The following is a 20,559-nucleotide window of genomic DNA, read 5'->3' as shown; positions in this document are numbered from 1 at the left end:
ATAACCACAAGTGCAGATATTGCTTTTATACAACAGTTTTACAAACAAGAAATTAATATCAAGCAACTGACATTTTGGACACAATATAGTCAAGCCAAATGTTTTGTTTATTTTTGCTCCGCTAGCAGAAATAGATCCCGAAGAATCTACATTCCCTCTGTACATTCCAGTGAAATTGGTGTCCCTTCTTCCTTTCCATCTTCATCCTTCATATTTTAAGTCGAAAGTTATACAGTATTCAGGAAAAATGTATGCCGTGTTTGCCATCTGATGATGATGTCACTAAAACTACTAAAGGAAACTTTCCCGACTCTTAGAAAGCACTGACACTGGAGACTCCTTCAATAAATGTTACACAAATATCTCTTAAACCAAATACTTCGGCATATCAACAATTACACATTTTGCTTTGTTAAATAACAGCACACTTTTAACCTTTTTTATTACTCTTCAATTACATGGCCTGTCCATACAAGTCCATGTGAATGAGCTGTTACTATAGAAATGATAACCTATTAAAATGAATGCATTAATATAAACCTGTGATTTATGGTACAGCTGAGACTACTGTCAGAGCTGCTGTTTTAGAGAATTAATCAACATCTTCTGATCTGAGAATTCATCTGTGGTATAAGTAATGAATAAAAGTGAAAGTTAGAAGCTGAGCAATGAATCAACTGTGTAAATAACTAATCCTACCCAGTCGAGCCCAGGCCACGTCCACCAATTGTGCTATTTGTGTGTGTGTTTGTGTGTGCGTGGTGATGTGAGGCAGCAGAGAGGCTGGTCACTGTACTTCACACTCACTCAGCTGTGTGTACAAGCTTCAGATATGAACATACCAATTCTCCTGGCACACTGTTTAAGCACAAAGCACTCGGCAAACCTCACCTTCTTACCTAGAAACAGTGCAGATTATTTCAATCAGAGAATAAAAAAATAATTAAAAAAACATTAAGGCTACATCACAGCCTGCTTATCACCTTACTAATTAGTGTGTTAAAATAATAGTTTATTACTTATAATAGAGTGGTACATGATTTAGAATGATTTAGGAGATTTGGGGGAACAAATCTCAGTATTACACAGCAACCCTCACTAGTAGTGTACTGATTATTCTCTTTTTAAAATGTCTTTTTCTGGAAGCTGTACAGTTCTGGATTAGCTTTTATTCAGTCACTGTAATGTTTTCTTCACCGATATACAGCTTAATTTTACATTTCTCATGCAACCCATGATTGATCAAGTTAGGCTGAATCTCAGATGACTTCGTTATTACTACATAGTGATTATGAAAGGGCTCTAGAACTGACATAGTGCGCTCCATGTCTTACAGAACATCGCCTGAGATTCAAGGACCAGAAAAAGAGTGGCTTTTTTGTTGCATTCATTCAGTAAAGTTTGCATTCAATGTTTTCTATATATTTACTAACATTAAAGTATTGGAGCAGTAGTTTGGTTTGGGACTTTACCACCTTTAGCACGGGCTCTGTGTGTCCTGTACTAGATAGTTTATGGTGCATTCATAATCGATCAGAGTACAGAAAGTTCTGGATTCAGATTTTTTTACAGGATGACTCTCTCTCTCTCTCTCTCCATATCTCAATAATCTATCTTCCTCCAGGTCTGTATTTCCTTGTTGGTGTTGTGTGTGTTTTGTGTATGTCTTCAGGTGACTATCTCCATGTCTCTCTCTCTCTCTCTCTCTCTCTCTCTCTGTGTGTCTTGCTTGTGTATCAGTGCCATTTTCTATATTTGTGTCTCTCTTTATGTCCTTTTCTGTGTCTCACTCTGGATCTGTCTCTTTATGTCTGTCTCTGTCTATGTGTGTCTCTCCATCTGATTATCTCTGTCAATATGACCCTCTCTTTCCGGGTTGTCTCACGTTCTGTGTATTTTTGTTTGTGTCTCTATTTTTTCATGTCTCTCTCATTCTCTTTCCCTTTTTGTGCGTGTCCCTGTCCTTTCTGTCTTTTTGTGTCTCTGTATATGTGTGTCTATCACTATGTTTGTGCATCTATGTCTCTCACTCTTTCTCTCTGAGTCTGTTTCTGTGTCTCTTTCTGTAATGTCTTTCTCTGTTTTTGGCAGAGAGCCTTTCTCTTGTGGTTGAATCGCTCCCTGTCTCTCTCTTTTTGTGTGTCTTTCTCTCTCTGAGTCTCTTTCTGTCTTTCTCTTATAGAAATTCACACTGAAACACGCAGTTCCTTTGGCCCCGCATTGCGCTGTCCTTTCATTTGCCCTCATTCTCCATACAGGAAACTTAAACCTTTCTGACAATGCCGTTTTTTTTGTTTGTTTGTTTTTTAGCTTTTAAGGCTCCTACAACATCAAAAAGGTAAAAATCTACACAATAAGACCTGACAGCATCCATACACACAAAACACAGAGGATGACAACATTATTCCTTAAACATCCACGTCAAACTTTCAGTTAGAAATAGATTCTGCAGGCACACCCTGGCCTGCCCGTCCACCCACTCACTTCTAACTTTGAGCTGTTTTGAAGTCCAGCCATTCTCCTCCCTGCACTTTCTCCTCCCCGTGCGTTCTTCTCCAAGTCAGAGGAACATGTAAACAGGAGAGGAACAGATCAAAACATGGCCCTCGTGCTCTTGCGTAACTGCGAGTGAGGACTTCAGCTCTGCACCACAAAACCTGACCTCAGCTCCAGGAATTCAAGAGCCATGCCTCTTATGTAACAGGAGAGGTGGAGTACTGCAGGAAAACAATGATGGATGACGCTTCCAGAAGCAGCGCTGTGCGATACGTTATTATAATGTTCATTTTACGAGTCTCTATATACAACACTGAAAATGAAAAGAGCATGTCCTATGACAATGATGAGTCGCTGGGGTTATGTTAATTCATATATAGCAGAAAGGATATGATAATGAAAACTGTATTGCCCTGTATCAACTGTATATTTGTACATTATGGTATTGTAATGTGATTTTGATTCCATAATGCAATTATAAAGTGATTATTGGTGCATCTTGATTCTTGTACAACACTTGCAATTGACCTGATATTTCGCATTGCTATTTCCTTTTTTTTAATTGACATTTTCCCCATCTTTCCCCAATTCCCACCTACCAGCCAGCTCTTCCCTATCATATGAGAGCTACCAACCAAGGAGAGTGAAGGCTAACATGTGTTTCCTCTGAGACATGTGTATCTTTTGGAACTGCTGCTCATGCTGCATCACAAGGTAGTGTAACACATGAGGAAAAGTGCTATCTGCCCTCTTCCACATACATGAACTCACAGAAGCCCATGACTGGCTAGTGTCACTGTGAGTGAAAGAAGAGAGAGAATATGCCATCTCTCCTACCCAGAGAGTATGGCCTTTTTTTGCATTCTTGAGTCCTGGCCATGGATGGCTGTGGCATCATTGGGATTGGAACTCACAATCTTCTGACGACAGGGCAAATGTTTTTGTTGAAAGTTTTGCCAGTTCCTCAAGGGTTCTCTGTCGAGCAAAACTACCAGATATCATTTTTTTCCTCCAACTCTGGATTAAAACGTATGTTATACTTTGGTTGTTTGTTGTATTTTCTAAATACAGTAACTTGGTATTACACTTTCATTTTGTCCTTTTAATGTATTCTACACTGTGCTCACAGAGCTGCATTTGAAGCTGAGGGTGCGAGTTTGAGTTGGTCCACCTTCAAATCTACAGTACTAGCTAGCTTAGCTCGTTTCTAACATTGTGAACTATGTCTTTACATTTCTCCACCCAATTGTTGTAGACATGTGGCAAAATATATATTTTGGCACAAATTCATTTAATTTTCATTATAAAAGTATGACATTGTATTTAAATTGTTTTATTTATTAAAATCTTATGATAAAGATCAATGCAGAAGGAATCAACATGCATGAAAAAAAACTTCTAATGTTCAGACAGATTAAATAGTTAAAACAACATTCCAAAGTAGTTATTGAATGAAGACCTGTTTGGTTTCTTAACCTGGTTTCTTTGGCACTTGGAGCTTTGAGGGGAAGCATCCCTAAATATTAGTTGTGGGGTGATTTGCAGAGAAAAATTGAGTCACTTAATTTAATAATTTTCCTTATTTTCACAAAGGGTGCAAATAATTCTTGAGATGACTTTAGCACTACACAACCATGATTTATCTTCATTCTTCCTAAAGCCGGTCTTAAAGGTGAAGTTCATGCACAGTCTAGACAAACACAGATTAATACAGTATAGCTGTGTAGTTATAGCCTGCACAGTGATACGCACAGTTGAAATACCACTGTGCGTATCACTGTGCAGTTGAAATACTTATACATAAGCACATATATAACCACAATGGTATATGGCATTTAATATCATCCTGTTTGAAGATGTAAGGCTGCATGCAGATTAGCATTATACTAAAAACTTACCAAAAATCTGGATAGTGAGCATGCCTTTGACATTTCACCTCTCTCTCGCCTGCTATGCTTATAAAGTAAAACATCTGCATTGATACCTGGCTTTACAGCTCTGCTGGTGCAAATCAGGGGAACATTCAGATCCCATTAGCTCCCAGTGGCCAAATACAGCCGTGAAATGCATTATGGGTCAAAGAAGTTCAGACAAAGCCTCAGGGAAGGAGGGTCCTGTGATTTCAGCACGTTAAACCCTTAATCTAGAGGGATTTCAGTGCTAGCAGCTTACCGTTTACCCCGTAAAGCTCGCTGCCCTAAAGACACAGGCTGGGCAATGGTACCTTATTATTGTAGACACGCAAGCGCTCACTCTGAGGCACACACTGAGAGATAAATGACTCCCTTGAGGGAAAACACAGATGAGAGAATTGAAGTTTGTCTGTGTGAGAGTTCCAGTGTGTAAATGCGTGTGAATCTGTCACACACTCAAGTATCAACCATGCCAGTCTTGTCTATGTCTGGTCTATGGTCTGGACTATGTACTTTAAAGGAGCAATTCGGGAAAGAAACAAAAAAATTACACAAATTCCTGGTGATCATACCACAGTCATTCGTAGTCAGGAGCCCAGGAGTTAAAAAATAAGCACAACTGGCTTATCATGATCTCTGAGTGGGAAAGATGACATCGCTCTCTCCTCTGACAAGTGTCATTAGTTAGTCTAATCATGGACATCTGTGAGCTTGGGTATACGCAAGAGTGCAGTTAGCGTGTGTTCAACTGCCCTGAGATGTCTCATGAGCAGCAGTTTGAAAAGATATGATGGCAGATGAAGCATGTGTTCACCCTCATCCTTGACCGGTTGCTACAGGTCGCTGTTGTGTGTTAGAGGAGAATGAGTCAGTGGGCGGGAACTGGCCATCAACAAACTGAGAGGAAATCTAGTAAAAATAAAAATAAAAAAGGACACAAGTTTCCCTTACTCCAAAAGCTCCAAATCTGGTGCTGTGCCACTGTGACACTCGTAATGAAGTCTTTCTTGACCAATATCCAAGTTTCAAACATTCAGATTCTTGTTACGCTATTAAACACTGGAAGGCGAGGCCTAGATGTGTAACTAATCACTAGCGTAGATGCAGTTGTGACTGAATTAGATATTATTAGACTTTCTGTTGATTTTCTGAGTAATATGAAACTTGTTTACCTTCTTAGCTGTAGACTATGCTAGCCTACTGTGTATCTGCTGTGAACTCAATCAATCCTTCCTTTTCGTGATACCAAATGACACCAAACTGCTATAAAGATAAAGGTTATTCTGACTGTCCAAGATAGTTGTACTAATAATGTTAAGTCATTTGACTTTTACTACTTTGTTAGCTATACTAAAACAAAAGCAAATGTCAGAGACCAAACATGCCTTTTGTGATTGGCTGCATCTGGGGTGATTTTCACCAAATCATTACTTTAAATACATAAGTAACTGATTGTGGTGATGAAAGGCAGCAACCAGCTGCCCTCTCTGTCTCTGTCTCTGTCTCTCTCTCTCTCTCTCTCTCTCTCTCTCCTTCTCTCTCTTCTTTGGTAAAATGAGACAGGGAAACAGAATACTATCTGCAATTAAACATAGCTGTGGTGTAAAGCCTCTCATTAGTGGAGGGAAATGCCTGGAAAAAACACCATGATGTGTTAAGAGCAATGGCTTTATAACTGTAATAGTCACTCTCAAAGAAACAGGAAGATGTTTTGTTTGTCCCAACAAAGCTTAAGCCACTAAACCAAAGTGTTGGCACTGTGAGGGTCTCAAACTGTGGCAGACCTCTCACGACATGTGGGTGAAAGCGAGTAATTAAAACAGCATGAACCTTTTGCTCCTGTTTTACAAAAGGTTTTCTGGAACATGGGTATTACACACTTAGACAAAAAAAATCTTTCATCCAGCATTTTAAAGGTTCTTTGGTTTGTCCCTCTGTGGGAACCCTTTAAGTTTTTATGAAGGATTCTACAATAAATGGTCAGAATAAATACTAGAGGAATCCTGCATGTAACAACATGACAGGCGATCAGCCAGAAGTTTGCACACAGAGCTGCAAGTCCAGAGACAGAAACAAGAGCAAAAGAGCGACAACAACAATCGTATGGTGGGAACAATCTTATGGTGCTGATTATTCAATTTTCCTGACACCTTTACTCACACAACTTCCTCGCTGCTTAGTTCCTACATGCTTTTAGTCCGTATGCAACCATATTTGTTCTTCAAAAATGGTCTCGTATTTTCCTGGATTTAATTACAATATAAATTTTTGAGTTGATTTGTTCATTTTGTCTGTTGAGTAGTCAAGCTGTGAAAATGACCAAAATAGATCTACCAGGAAGTAAGTACTCCATAAGAAAGTGTCTTTCTATGCTTGTCAAGGTGTTCAGCGACTGGTGACTCACAAGTTTTAATCAAATGTCTAATCAAACACCTCTGTGTATTCAGGAAATTTTGCTTGTAAAAACCAAATATACTTTAGTCATAATGAAGCAGAAAACATAAATGTGCACAAGGCTGCTAAAAGGAATCATATTGGTACCTTAATGGAACTACCCTGATCCCAGGGCACATATTTGTGGTTCTGTATGTGTGGAGTCCAGGCCACATTGGTGAAACACCTGGTTCAACTAATGAATAGATCTAGTAGGTGCGTCGGGGAAAAAAAAATCGCCAAACTATGCTTAACTGGACATAGAGGACCAGAGCTGGGCTCAACTGGTCTTTTTTGTTAAGGCAGCCTTAGGTAACTTCAAGCAGAACAAAACTTCATCATGAGGAACTCCAATGCCAAAACCATGGTCATTTGTAAATCTTGGACATTATGACTGGAAAAGAAGTGAGTCCTCATTATAACACTGGAAACAAAGTGTTCCTGCTACCAAAACACCAAAGCTGTTTTGCAGTAAGGTCACATACATATGTTTTGAGGAGCAGGAAAGTGAAACGAAACAATGCTTTGTCCAAAACCACACTCCACTCACCATATAACTTAGTGCAAATCATTCTGTAGAATGTCCGAGAATACAGTAGTGAATATTCAGTGCACTTTATTTTCACTTATTTAACACTGAGTGAACCCCAATATAAAGACAACATGAGATGTACCTTTCATTTTTATGTAATGTTTGCACTAAAATAATGCGTGACCCCAGATATAAGCTGTTCCATGTCAAAGATAGTTGTCATTTGAGATACCTTATTTTTGCCAAATTTGACGATTGCATTGTATATACTCTTCTCTAGGTAATTTTGCGTTCCATGTCTATGTCATCAAATACTGAGTGAAAGTATAATCCCACCTGGAAAGTATGGTTACAAATGAAGGTGACTGCTTGTCTAGTAGTTAAGAGTCACACAGGTTCAGTCTTTGCTAAAATGCTTAGCAATGAAACCGGGAGGCATTTTTATTTCATTGAGGTATTTTGAGTTTCATCTGTTTGAAAGTGATATGTGGCTTATAGAGACAGCAGGGTGTGGTTTAAGAAACTTTCACAGCAGACTGGTGGTGGTGACACATTTGTGATGATGCAACACTGCAGAAGGATGAGTCTTGATTCTCCAGTGTAGGGAATAGTGAGTGGGGTGGCCTTGGAGCATGTAGAGAAAAGGCAGAGTGGGAGTTCTAATGAGGCCTGCACATTTCCAGCATGGCAACACACACTTTTTCCACACACAACCCCAAATGAACAGTCCAGACCACTCGCCTGGGGCTCAGCCGACGCCACACAGAGCTCCGATCTCCAAATTACGGCTGTGGCCACCCTGTAGTCCTTATTCTCATGTGCTGTATTTTTAAGGTTTCCTGTTTCTTGGAACCATGCGTGAGACAGTGATACTCTAACAAGACAGCAGATTATACAGATATGAGTGAGGGGCAGTCGGTATTAGCTGTTAGTGGGGAAACTTTGTCTTTCATATAATGACCGGGGGTAGGAGGAACATTCCTGCTGTATCTTATTAAAGACTGAAAGCAAGACTAAATGCTTTTGAATGCAGTGGCGCCTCAGAGAGGAAAATAAATACATATGCTTTAGGGGGTTTAGCGTCTTAGCCAGTGACAGTAGCACCTTTTGAATTGATGCTTAGCTGCTGCCACAACTGGGTCTACATCTCTGCACGTTCAGCTGAGTCCACATTTGCTTTTCCACATGCGTTATAAAATGGAGTTGGGGTGGCGGTGTTGGGTTCGCCAAGGACAGTGTTGGCTCTGTTTACCTTGGCTCAATTTCTGCTCCCAGTCAGGAACGCTCCCTTCTTCTTCTGCAGTCTGACTCTCAGCAGCAGGTTCTCGCTGAACCTCAATGGCTCTTTGCTTTCCAGACCTGCAGCATTCCAGCTGAGCTGAAGGGCACGTGCCCAGGCCGTGCCAGGTTTCACACACTCGCTCAGGTGTAAACGGAGAAGGCAGTGTGTGTTTTTGAGAGTGTGGGGTCCTATAGTCTCAGTTCAGTATTACTGTTTTGATTCACAGTGCCGGTTAGGCAGGTAAGAAAAAATGGGATAAATCAATATTGCAATAAAATACATCAGAGTTTACTTTTTCTGAAAGTATTGGAGATAAATTATGGTAACAAAACTTGTACTTAATATTGTTTTTGTGACATATTTATGAGCCCATTGCTGAAGGGTGATTTTACCAAAATCACACACCCATCAGTCTTGTAGTAATGTCTTGAAACTTCTGCAATTTCCAGAACCATTTCCATCATCACATTTTCTTCTGCAAAGGGATGTTTTTTTTTCCCCAGTGGAGGAATGTGATATGGCTTTAGCACTCCTCAGATTTGGTTATTTTACTCTAAGCTCGGCTCACACTCTCCATTAGCCTGCTTGTTTGGGCCCAGCAGAAGCGTGTAATTCCACCAGGACAGCTCCGACTCTCCAGCGCAGCAGCAGAGATAACATCTTCACAGCTTATTTTATTCAAACTCAACTCAATTAGTTGCACCACATGCCTACGGCCTGCACCATTGAAGCCTCCCTAGCTTAAACAGTAGCATGGATTATGCTTTAATATACATATGCTTAAAAATACTTAATACTAATGAGACATAAAAATGAGACTAAGTGCCTTTCTTCAACTCAATGGAAGAGTTATAATAAACACATAATAATAAACACATATTCAGAATGGGAGGCTGAGATTTGTTACATTTAGACCAGCTAAATGTAGTATATTAATGTTTTGGTAATTGATTGCTTGTTTATTGGCTTATTCTTCCTGTGTGTTGCTATGATGTACAGCACCAAGTCCACACCACTTTTGCCACATATATCAACTAATCAGCATTCATTTCTCTACAATTTCATTCTCTTTATGAAATTTTTTGCTTAATGCTTAAAGATTTAAGACTTCTTTCAGTGAACACAGAGACGTTTAACCCTGTTACTCCATTACTTCTCAATTCCTTGATTTTTTTCTCATGAAACAGTCTAACTAGCAACCCCCAGTTTAACAATGTGGACAATTTATTTTCTTTTACATTTGTAGAAAAAAACTGTTTGTCCTGTTGCTTTATGCATGCTTTGTTTCATGATTAGTCTATAGATCAGGTTTCATCCATCATCTTTTTTGGTTGCATACAGAAAGACAATTGAGATGTTTTTGATTTGCTTTGCCACTAGGCCTTTGTACCACTTTTAATCAGAATGTCTTATTTATTCATTCTTCTTCAGTAACCACTTTATCCTAGTCAGGTTTGCCATGAATGCAGAAAACTAGATGTGATGCAAGAAAACACCCACTATTCCATCGCAGAGCATCAAACACACTCATTCCCAGCGTACGGCAATATACAGTCACTAACCCATCTACTGGTATGTGTTTGGGAGGTGGAAGGAAACTAGAGGATTGAAAAGGGGACCCTGGAGAAGTCTGAAAATTGCAGGTGAATCAAAGTGCCTTTTTGCTGGTCGAAAATATAACAACCCTCAGACTCAGGCACTCTGAATAAGCTTTTATTAAGAAGCCAAACTGTTCTATTCAGTTGAAGAAAGGCACTTCTTAGTATTAAGCTTTTTTAAGCATACGTATATTAAAGCATAATCCATGCTACTGTTTAAGCTAGGGAGGCTTCAATGGTGCAGGCCGTAGGCATGTGGTGCAACTAATCGAGTTGAGTTTGAATAAAATAAGCTGTGAAGATGTTATCTCTGCTGCTGCCCTGGAGAGTCGGAGCTGTCCTGGTGGAATTACACGCTTCTGCTGGGCCTAAACAAGCAGGCTAATGTACAGCGTGAGCTGAGCTTAGAGAAAAATAACCAAACCCGAGGAGCGCTAAAGCCATATCACATTCCTCCACTGGGAAAAAAAAACGTCCCTTTGCAGAAGAAAATGGAGGGTAATTAGGTAGAAAATCCACCACGAATTCCACACGGCAGCAGTTCACACAGCTGGAAACAGAGGGCCCTTCTTCTGCCTTTGCCCACAAAAGACATGAAGGCACTGTCGAAACGAGATTAGAGGCTAAGGATCAGCAATGGAAAAAATGAAAGCAAAAGATGCTGAGTCTTCTCTCACTTTATTTGTCTGTCTCTTGCTGGTTTAATGCACGACTATAAGGATGAGTACCAAAACTGGCCAAAAACAAGAGGATGATTAAAGACATACACATGCAGCTTAACACCAAAGGAGCATGATTCATGCAGAGGTGGGCAATATGACTGGAGTCCTTCCCTGTCTCAATATTTCATGTTTTCCATTTCGAAGGCCAACTACCAGAGTGAACTACCAAACCATATGGGTTTAGTTAGAAAGACCTTCATGGCACTATTTAAGCTCTTAACTCAGAAAGTATTAAACAACAAGCTTACATTTTTGGGGTAAAAATTACATAATAATCAGAACTAAAGCCAAGAACAGATACACTTATTATTATGTTACAATGTTGAAATCTGATTGTCTTTAATATGTAAGGAATAATACACAACAAGTGTGTTGTTATAGGAAAATAATCAACAATGGGGTGATTTGATGCAGCTTGAAACAAGGTGGAGTTACTGTTACCACCCTGAAGTTGATTATTTTTCAATATACAAGAGTTAGTTCCGGTGATGAGCGGCGTTCCAAGAGTGCTTATATTTAGTGTAATCACACTGGGACGTTTGACTGTGTGTATCACTTCACTAGACTGTGTTTGCCACATAAAATTCCACTTCCCAGTTCGAAACAGTTACTACAGTAGAGTTAGCGACATCATCAGTGGACAAAGCAAATGATACTTTTCAGGAATATAAAATATGAAAGTTCATCAGATGATTAAAAAGGAAGAAGCGACGGCAATTTTACCAGAAACACCTTTAACAGGAACGTACAATTTGGCCATATTGTGTCTGAAATTATTAATATTAATATAAATAAAAAAATTATATAAAAATTATTAATATTAATTCCTCGCCTGTGGGCTCGTGCCTACACCAAATCATGCCTGCGCCGATATTCAGTCATTCTTGCTCATGTTAATAAAAGAAAAAAAAAATGCAGGTTTCATGTTACTGAGAACCCAGAATGCACAAACCCCTGAAATATCTGAAAATGTAAAGGAACAGCATTACCTCTGACTGTTACAACGCCCTGACACTGGAGACTCCTTACCTCTGGCTCATACCTACCAGGCTTTGACCACGTGTTCTTCATGGATGAGATCCAGTCATGAACTTAAGGTCTACCAGTTTGCCATCAAAGTAATAACTAGAACATATAACATGCCATTTTGTATTGGTCCCTGATTTATTGAGGGTTCTGGAAGGCAAGTATTACACTGTGATGCTGGAACACCTTCCTACATGGTGTCACCAAGGATTTCTCACCAACCTATTTTTATTATGAATCCTGTCATTGTGATAAACTAAGAAACTGAGCTAACGTTGGACATTTAAATTCAAGCCTGGGTGTAATCTATAGTACTCACCCAATTTTGATTACTTCCCAGGGTCTCAAATTGACCACATTTAAAAACGTATCGCTCCCCTCCTCCACCCTTAAGGAAAAAGCCCTTTTTAAACAAAGCTTAACGAGGTGTGTACTCTGTAGGCCTAATCAGCTCCAACAATAACCGCGCTGACCACTAGCCATATGGTGCCCTTTAGAAAGCAGGGAGGCCACTTCGTCTAGGGTCCCTGGAGGAAGGGAGTTTCTTGAGGTCAGCTAAGGACAATGAAGGATGGCATTTGGTTTCCAAGAGACCTGCAGTAAACACAAGTAATTGCTATGGTGCTCTACACACATTATGAGACTATGAAACATTATTAGCTTAAACACTAATATACTGTATACTCTGTTGGACAACGTGTTTTTCAAGTCTATTCTGTCCGTTTTTATTCTCGGGTTGAGCTATAGATTGATATACAACATTTATATCCAAGACCTTAACTGGGATAATCATTTCTAGAAAGTAACACATATAATCATGGACAAATTCATGCACCGAACACTATCAACTTCCACCAAAAGAAATAAACTCTCAAATGCTGATTGCAAGTTTTACCCCCTTAATCACATATCTAAACATGACCAAGTGGGACAGCCAGATATGTATAATTAGATATATACGATACAGTGGCTTGCATAAGTATTCACCCCCTTCAAACTTTTCCATATTTTATAGTGTTAAAACCTGGAAGTGAAATGGACGTAAGTGGGTTTTTTACAATTTGATTTAAAAAATATGTCTAACATAAGTCTTCCAGAATATCAGCTTTGCAAATCTGGATCCTGATACTTTATGCCCATATTTCTTGGCAAAATTGCTCAAGCTCTGTCAGTTTGGATGGAGACCGTTTGTGAAAAGCCATTTTCTAGTTTGCTACAGATTCTCAATCAGATTAAGATCCGGGCTTTGACTGGGTCATTCAATGTACAATTATGCAAGGCACTGTATATAAACCAAGCATTTCCTGCCATTATAAATGATCTAACTGCCCTGTTTGAAATGTATGAAATAATTTCTTTAATCTACCCAAAACCCTTAAACTTTTCTCTGCTGTAGTGTTCATGGATGTCCAGTCTGCTGAGTGCTAAGAAAGAACACTGTGAAGGCTCTTCGACATTTGGTTGGTGTGGACCAATCAGATTTTTTCTTTAGTTTGGTTTGTTTTGACAGATGTGAACACTCCATTACCAACAACTTAACCCTGGTTGACCAGAAAGCAATTGTCTCAGTCCTTGTCCAGGTGCTTGTAGTACTTGTATCACTGAGGTAAATTTAACTCCATTTTTGACATTCATCTTTTAATGTTTTCTCCCTTATTTAACTGCCAGTAGTGGAGAAACTCTAATAATTTTTTTTTTAATCTCTGTATGTTCCAACTTTTGGCTGGACATGTTAATAAATGCACTTGTATTTATTTTTCTTTAAGGGGCTTAAATTTAAAATATTTTCATCCCAATGTGAAACCAACCAAAATGATACAATGTCATTAAACCCGAACAGTGCTGTTAGCGAACAAAATTGGTGTCAAAACCCAAGTGACACTCACTACATCAGCTGCCTGACACCAATATATTGAATTTCACATTGTTACTTCTGGTTACAATGTTATGATGTTACAATGGACATTTTGTAACTTCCTAACAATGTGGTGAGTTTACTCTAGCAAATTATACCTACCATACCTCCACATGGCTACATAGCACAGCTTCTTTCTGTACTCTCAAGTTAGCTAGCAACATTTGTGCCGTCTCAACCAGGTTATAGAAGCCTATTAGCATTGTTTCTTCATTGATATACTGCACCCATGAGTTCAGGAACGTGTGGTACGTGTCTGTTTTGGGGTTGCCCATGTTCAGTATTGAATTTATTTGTGACGTCGCACTCCACAGTAGTGATTAAGGGCTTTAAGAAGTTGTCATTTTTCATAAGTATTTCTTTTTTTAACCTAGCCTACTAGGATTAAATGTAATAATTTTATTGTAGAAATTAAATGTTAGAAATTAAAACACCCAGTTGTTAACAGCTTTAGTTGTGCCAATGTACCAGTGTTATTGTGAAGAGGTGTGAATTGTTTGCCCAGCAGGAGGCTCAGACCCAACCTGTCACGATACTCTACACACAGAAACCCAACAGTGTCCTGACTAATCTTATAACAGACTTGCGGCGATAAAGTAATACCTTTGTTTATACTGATTGAAAATGTCTGATTAGTCAATTTTCGGAACGCCAGTGTACTGCGAGAAGGGGTTAAGTGGTTTTGGTTGGGGAAAACATGGACTGTGTGAGAAAACTTCCTGTGGTTGTATTTATTTATTTATTAATTATATCACTGATGACAAGGAGTTTATTTTGGTAGGTAGTTAGGTAGGTAGGTTAGCTATTCATTCATGAACATCAGTTATGCACAAAATGTGTACAAACTAAAACTGTAATGTACAAAACTGTATATAACAGTACAGTTAACATGCAAAATTACCACTTAAATCTTACTGTGTGCTGTAGGCGTCACTTTTATATTGGGAGCCGCAATGACTTTTTGTTATTGGCATGGAATGTCAAGGCTTATAGGAGAAGTTGTAATTGCAACATTGTGGTGCTGTTCACCTATGATAATTCTGGTAATTATGATAATTACGATAATTCCAACTTGAAGTCAGCAACAGAAACCAGAGGAAGAGCTCATTAGGCAGGCAAGTGCACATTACAGTTTATTTTTGTCCTTTTCACTCTAATTCATGTACTTGTACTTATTTTACTCTACTTATTTTACTTGCAAAACCCATGAAATACTATGAAGATGCCCAAGAGATCTTGATGATGTAGGACAGAGGTCAGATTTAGGGACATTTGCTCAACGTGCTTCAGTACAACCACTCATTAGGTGGAGCGACATTTACCTGCTGTCCAAACCACTTGGCACATGTAAACACCCTGCACTTTCTTGTGCCCCATTAAACCAAGCAGCAACTCCGATTTATTGCAAACATGGGATTTTGTTAGTGTGTTATAGTATATATTTGCACTTTTCCATTACACTACTACCTGGAGAATATACACCACTGGTGGTCTTTATTTTCACATTGAACATCCTAAGGACACAGCAGTGTGCTCCTGCTCTGCCCTGAAACCAATTTCCTAAACATAGCACTTCAAATGTACGCCGTCATAGGCATGTCTCCAAGAAGAGCTAAAGAAATCCAGCAATGATGGCATTCCTACATGATGTGGCCATCCGGATCAAAAGGCACAGCAGAGTGACAGACTGGTGATTATAGGCTCGTGTTTCCAACAACAGAGCGCTCTTTGTGCCATGTGCAGTAGCTCATGGTGAAGTCGTGTGCTGGATCTGATCTATGAGCTTTTCCTTCTTAAAACCTAGCCTTCAACCATTTAAGCATATCTGAAGCTGTTGCCTGCTGTGGGCTCTGTTCTTTGGAGCCACACTCCAAGCTTCTGTATTGTCCTAAGTGACCTGTAGTGTCACACACTCCTCTGCATCACAAACAAAGACACACACACACACACACTTGGGCTTGGGGGGAGAAGCTACGTTGAGGCACAATGGAGGGGCATGATGACCCAGTGTGGGCAACATGCAGTGAATTTTTCACGCTGTGTAAATCAGAGACGTGATGTGTGTGTGTATATGTGTGTGTGCTGCATCTAGAGACAGGACCTGAAGAACACTAAATGCACGATGCTTTGAATACACCAGACCAGGAAGTAAAGCGAGAGACGACACTGAGAGGAAAAAGAAGAATGTGTGTGTGAGAAAGCCAATTTTTGCATCCAAGACTTTAATTTCAAATCGTAAAATCCCAACATACAGACAGATAGATAGATAGATAGATAGATAGATAGATTCATGAGACAGTGTGCAAAGCAGGTAGATGAAAATTTAAAAGTAGGATATTCATACAAATATTACAGATATATAGTAGTTTATCTGTGATACGGATGTGACATTCATGTGTTAGGAAGATGACACATTTTCACCAAACACCAGAAATCAAAACACTTTCTTGTAAAAGCATGACGTATTTCCATTTTCACTTGAAGATCACAGGTGGTAGGGGCAAACAGAGGTGAAATCTGCTATTATTGCTTAATTTTTTTTTCTAAATAAGAACACATTTCGAAACAGACAAAATACACTGCACTTAGATAAGAGTTATGAAAAAACAAGCATTTGTCTTTCAAGTAATGGATTCTGTTGAGCCGTCACATATGAACAGTAGGTTTGTTTTTAAAAAGACCTTCGCAGAAAACACTCTATAAGCCCTGAATAAAAATGAAGTGTTATGGATGTGACATTTATGAGTTATAAATGTGTGTGTGAAACTACTTAAATATCGCACAGCTGTGTGGTTAGTTGTATAAAACAGGAACAAATAGAGGAATAAAGTACCAAATAAATAAATAAATAAAGTTTCTTCTGGTGTTCACATTATTTTTTCAGGGTAAGTCAGACATTTTTATAAAGAATTGCCAGTGTCATTCTGTAGTTAAATGGCTTCTCATGACTGAACCATTTTCATCCAGCAATAAACCCAAGCTCCAAACAGCAAATTCACAAAGCAACATAACCACCTTCTAAACAGCTTTTAATCCAAATATTAAGAATATACAACCACAGTATGACATTTTGTTTATTTAGCCATTAGATAGCTACTGTAGGCTACAGGTGTAAGGTCCTTGCTGCTAGGGTTAGTATTCATACATCAACAAAATACAGGTGGCAGCAGTAAGTAAGCAAGCTTCAGTTTCAGGTGTTTTTGTTTACCTGGATGTTCTTACATTTCATGCAGTTCTACAATAAAACACTGTTGTTCACTTTCAGCTGTAGTTTAGTGCTTTCTTTTCCTCATGTATAAGAAACATGTATGTTGCTTATAATCATTTTCAGTTTTTAAATACACACACACACACACACACACACACACATATATATATATATATATAATTTAAATTGATTTTACACATTATCTTTATCAGATCAAGCAGTTTAACTAGAATATCACGGTTTCACTTATATTCCTTTATAACGGACACTTCTGAGACTCAAACTCCCGATTATAGAGTTTGTAAAAGCACTGAAACACAACATTTAGCATTATTTTATTTTATTCTAGCTGCAGAATGCGCTTTAGTACAACCACCAGTACGTAAAGTTGTTGCTATAGAAACCAAACCCTGCAAAAAGGGTCTCGCGACGTCTTGGAGATTTTCTCACCAGCTCAAAGTTTCAGACTCGTATCGAGACACGAGGAAGATGAAAAAATACAGATTATTTACTCACCAAACGATGAAACTAATTAAAAAGCAGAATGATAAGGCCTCGGTTATTAGTCCATAATGTATACAAGGAGGACTGACTTTCTCCGCCGCGCTTCTCTCCTCTTCAGTAACAGTGATGAGAGATTCACAAACGATTCGGTTCTTTTTAGAAACGACACATAAAAGTGACTCGATCGAGCGAATCGATTCTTTGGCATAGACTGAGTTTTAAGTTTAAGGAATGTTCATACTTTCTTTTAATTTAGTATTTATTCATTTTTATAGGTCTTATTCCATTCAGACACACCTGACTTGTAAAGAGCATCGTGTGTGTGTGTGTGTGTGTGTGTTTGTGTGTGTTCTTCCTGTTTCAATAAATAAGTGGTTTATGGAGCTATAAACAAGGTGACAGTATGAAACTCTGATTGTGGCTTACCATAGGAATACACATAATATTTCAGTCTATTCTGAATCAAGAATCAAATTAATTGATTCATTCACGCGAGTTGGTTCTAAAGAATCGATTCAGTGAAGCCTTCGTTGGGATTATACACACCCCAAACACACATCTGACCATTCACGTACTGAATAGTGATTTTTTTTGTTGTTGTTGTTGTTTTTACATTATTTTGTGCACATCCAGTAATGCCATACATACATGCTGAAACAATTTACATAAATAAATAAATAAATAAAATATACTTTGCATGGTTCCTGGAGATTGCAATTATAATGTAATTGCATGATGTAATGCATGCATCTGTTGCTCATTAGTCACAAATGTTCATTATTATAGACATATAATGCTTATAATTTCAATTAACCTGAATGCTGAAAGATTGCTGAATGATTACTATCCAGTGGCCCTGTCCTCTGTGGTGATGAAGTGCTTCATCAAAGACCTCATCCGCTCCTCACTACCCAGCATGCTAGACCCTCTCCAGTTCGCTTACCAATCAAGTAGATCCACAGATGATGCCATCTCCCATGTCCTACTGCTGTTCATTGATTACAGTTCAGCCTTCAATGCCATAGTCCCCCTTAGGCTGTTCGGTAAGCTCAGGGAGCTGGGCTGTGTTTTCAGCACTCTATGGTATTCTCTGTACACACCACTGTGTAGCTATACACAAATCCAACACCATCGTGAAGTTTGCAGATGACACTGTGGTGGTAGGCCTCATCACCAAGAATGATGAGAAGGCCTATGTGGACGATGTGGAGAGGCTGTCCCAGTGGTGCCAGGCCAACAACATGTTCCTAAATGTCAGCAAGGCTAAGGAAGTGGTTGTGGACTTCAGAAGGGAACAATGGAGGACATACACAGCTCTTATGATCAAAGGGACCCCGGTGGAGACAGTGAGCAACTTCAGGTTCCTCAGTGTACATGTCAGCAAGGACCTGTCCTGGACTCTTCACATTTCTACTTCAATACGGAACACGACACAGCGTTTTTACCACGTCCATCAAAGGAAGTTCCACATCTCCTCAGCTATCCAGAAAACCTTTTATACTGCCACAATACAGAGCATCCTCACTGGAATCACCACCAACTGGTATAGGATCTGCAGTTCTGAAGACTGCAAAGCCCTGTAGAGGGTAGTGAGGTCTACTGAATGGATCAGCAGGTCAGCACTGCCCAGCCTGCAGGACATCTACACCAGGTGGTGCAGGACCAGAGCAGGAAAGATCTTCAGGGATCCCACACACCCCACCAACAGACTCATGGCCAGGACTGAGAAGCTAAGGAGGAGCTTCTTCCCCCAAGCCATCAGAACCTTGAACTCCTGAGTGCTACTCCAGCTCCTAATGCTAATACACACACAGAGATACACACACACAGAGACACACACACACACACAGCACCCGGGCATAGCTAATATATGTTACATATGGCATACTTGTACATGCACTGGACGTTTTAGTGTATATACTTACTTATGCACATGTGTATTTTTTGTATGCTCTTTCACGTGTCATCTTGCAGTCCCCCTTACCTTATACCCGTTGTATGTTCGTTATGCACAGTCTTTGGAGTCGCCACCTCTCATTTCACTACACCTTTGTACCAACTATGAATGCACATGTGACAATTAAAGGTTTGAAATTTTGAAATCTTAACCATCACTGCTCTACATTCACCACACCATCATAGGAGAAATCCAGTGTCAATCGAACCAGCTGTTTCTCAGTAAAGGGCCCTGAGCATGTTTCAAGGTTCAAGCAATCTTTTTCATGTGCATAATTTCTTCAACATGTCTGAAATTTCTTCTTTAATGTAGGTGACGTATTATGAACTATGACCTCAGAAAGCCACAGGCCATGTCATATTAAGGTTGTTGATATGTTACATCACTTCATGTCACGCTCTGTGGTGTTGTGTCATGTTTTATTTTATTTATTTTTCTATCTATCTATCAAGCCTCACGCTCTAAGATGTTCTATCAGAGCCTAAATGGAGGAAATAGTTGACAGAGTACACTCAGCCTAGAAGATCTGTGACCTCAGTGTAAGACAATAACATTAAAATTATACCAAAAATAATATCGGTACAATGAACAATTCAGTGTTATGAATAATCTCTGGTATATTTACTAGACCTTTAACTGGTGTCAGCAATCAAAATGCCTTGAATGGCTCAGGAAACTCGCAGCATTTTTGCCATTAAGATAGTTTAGTTTGTCAAAACTGAACCTATTTAAAGAAAGAACACTCTGTTTTTCCTTGTAAACCCAATTTAGCCTATTCTCTTCCACAACCACATCAGCCTGATTCCAATTTACTCTGAGAGTACTTGTTTTGTTCCTCCAAAGCAGTTTTTAACAACAGCATTGCTTGGCTGTTTCTAATAAATGCTTGAAGCACTTTAGTAGATCATGCTTTCACGCAGTTAATCTTTGGGAATTACGTAAAGGAATATAATATTATACCGAAACAGTAGTA

The 20,559-nt window shown here is 39.1% G+C and overlaps 1 protein-coding gene across 1 annotated transcript in view; it reads right to left on the bottom strand.

Moving 5' to 3' along the window:
- LOC113532133 (rho guanine nucleotide exchange factor TIAM2) overlaps positions 1-17,843 on the bottom strand; it is a 48,853-nt gene extending 31,010 nt beyond the window's left edge. The window contains exon 1 of the mRNA XM_053242153.1: positions 17,642-17,843. The gene's annotated coding sequence lies outside the window, so the exon portion shown is untranslated. The remainder of the gene's footprint in view (positions 1-17,641) is intronic.
- Between the last annotated feature and the right edge of the window lie 2,716 nt (positions 17,844-20,559).

The sequence above is a fragment of the Pangasianodon hypophthalmus genome, chromosome 19 (genome assembly GCF_027358585.1).
Source record: "Pangasianodon hypophthalmus isolate fPanHyp1 chromosome 19, fPanHyp1.pri, whole genome shotgun sequence".
NCBI lineage: Eukaryota > Metazoa > Chordata > Actinopteri > Siluriformes > Pangasiidae > Pangasianodon > Pangasianodon hypophthalmus.
This window is presented reverse-complemented; position numbering and strand designations above follow the sequence as displayed.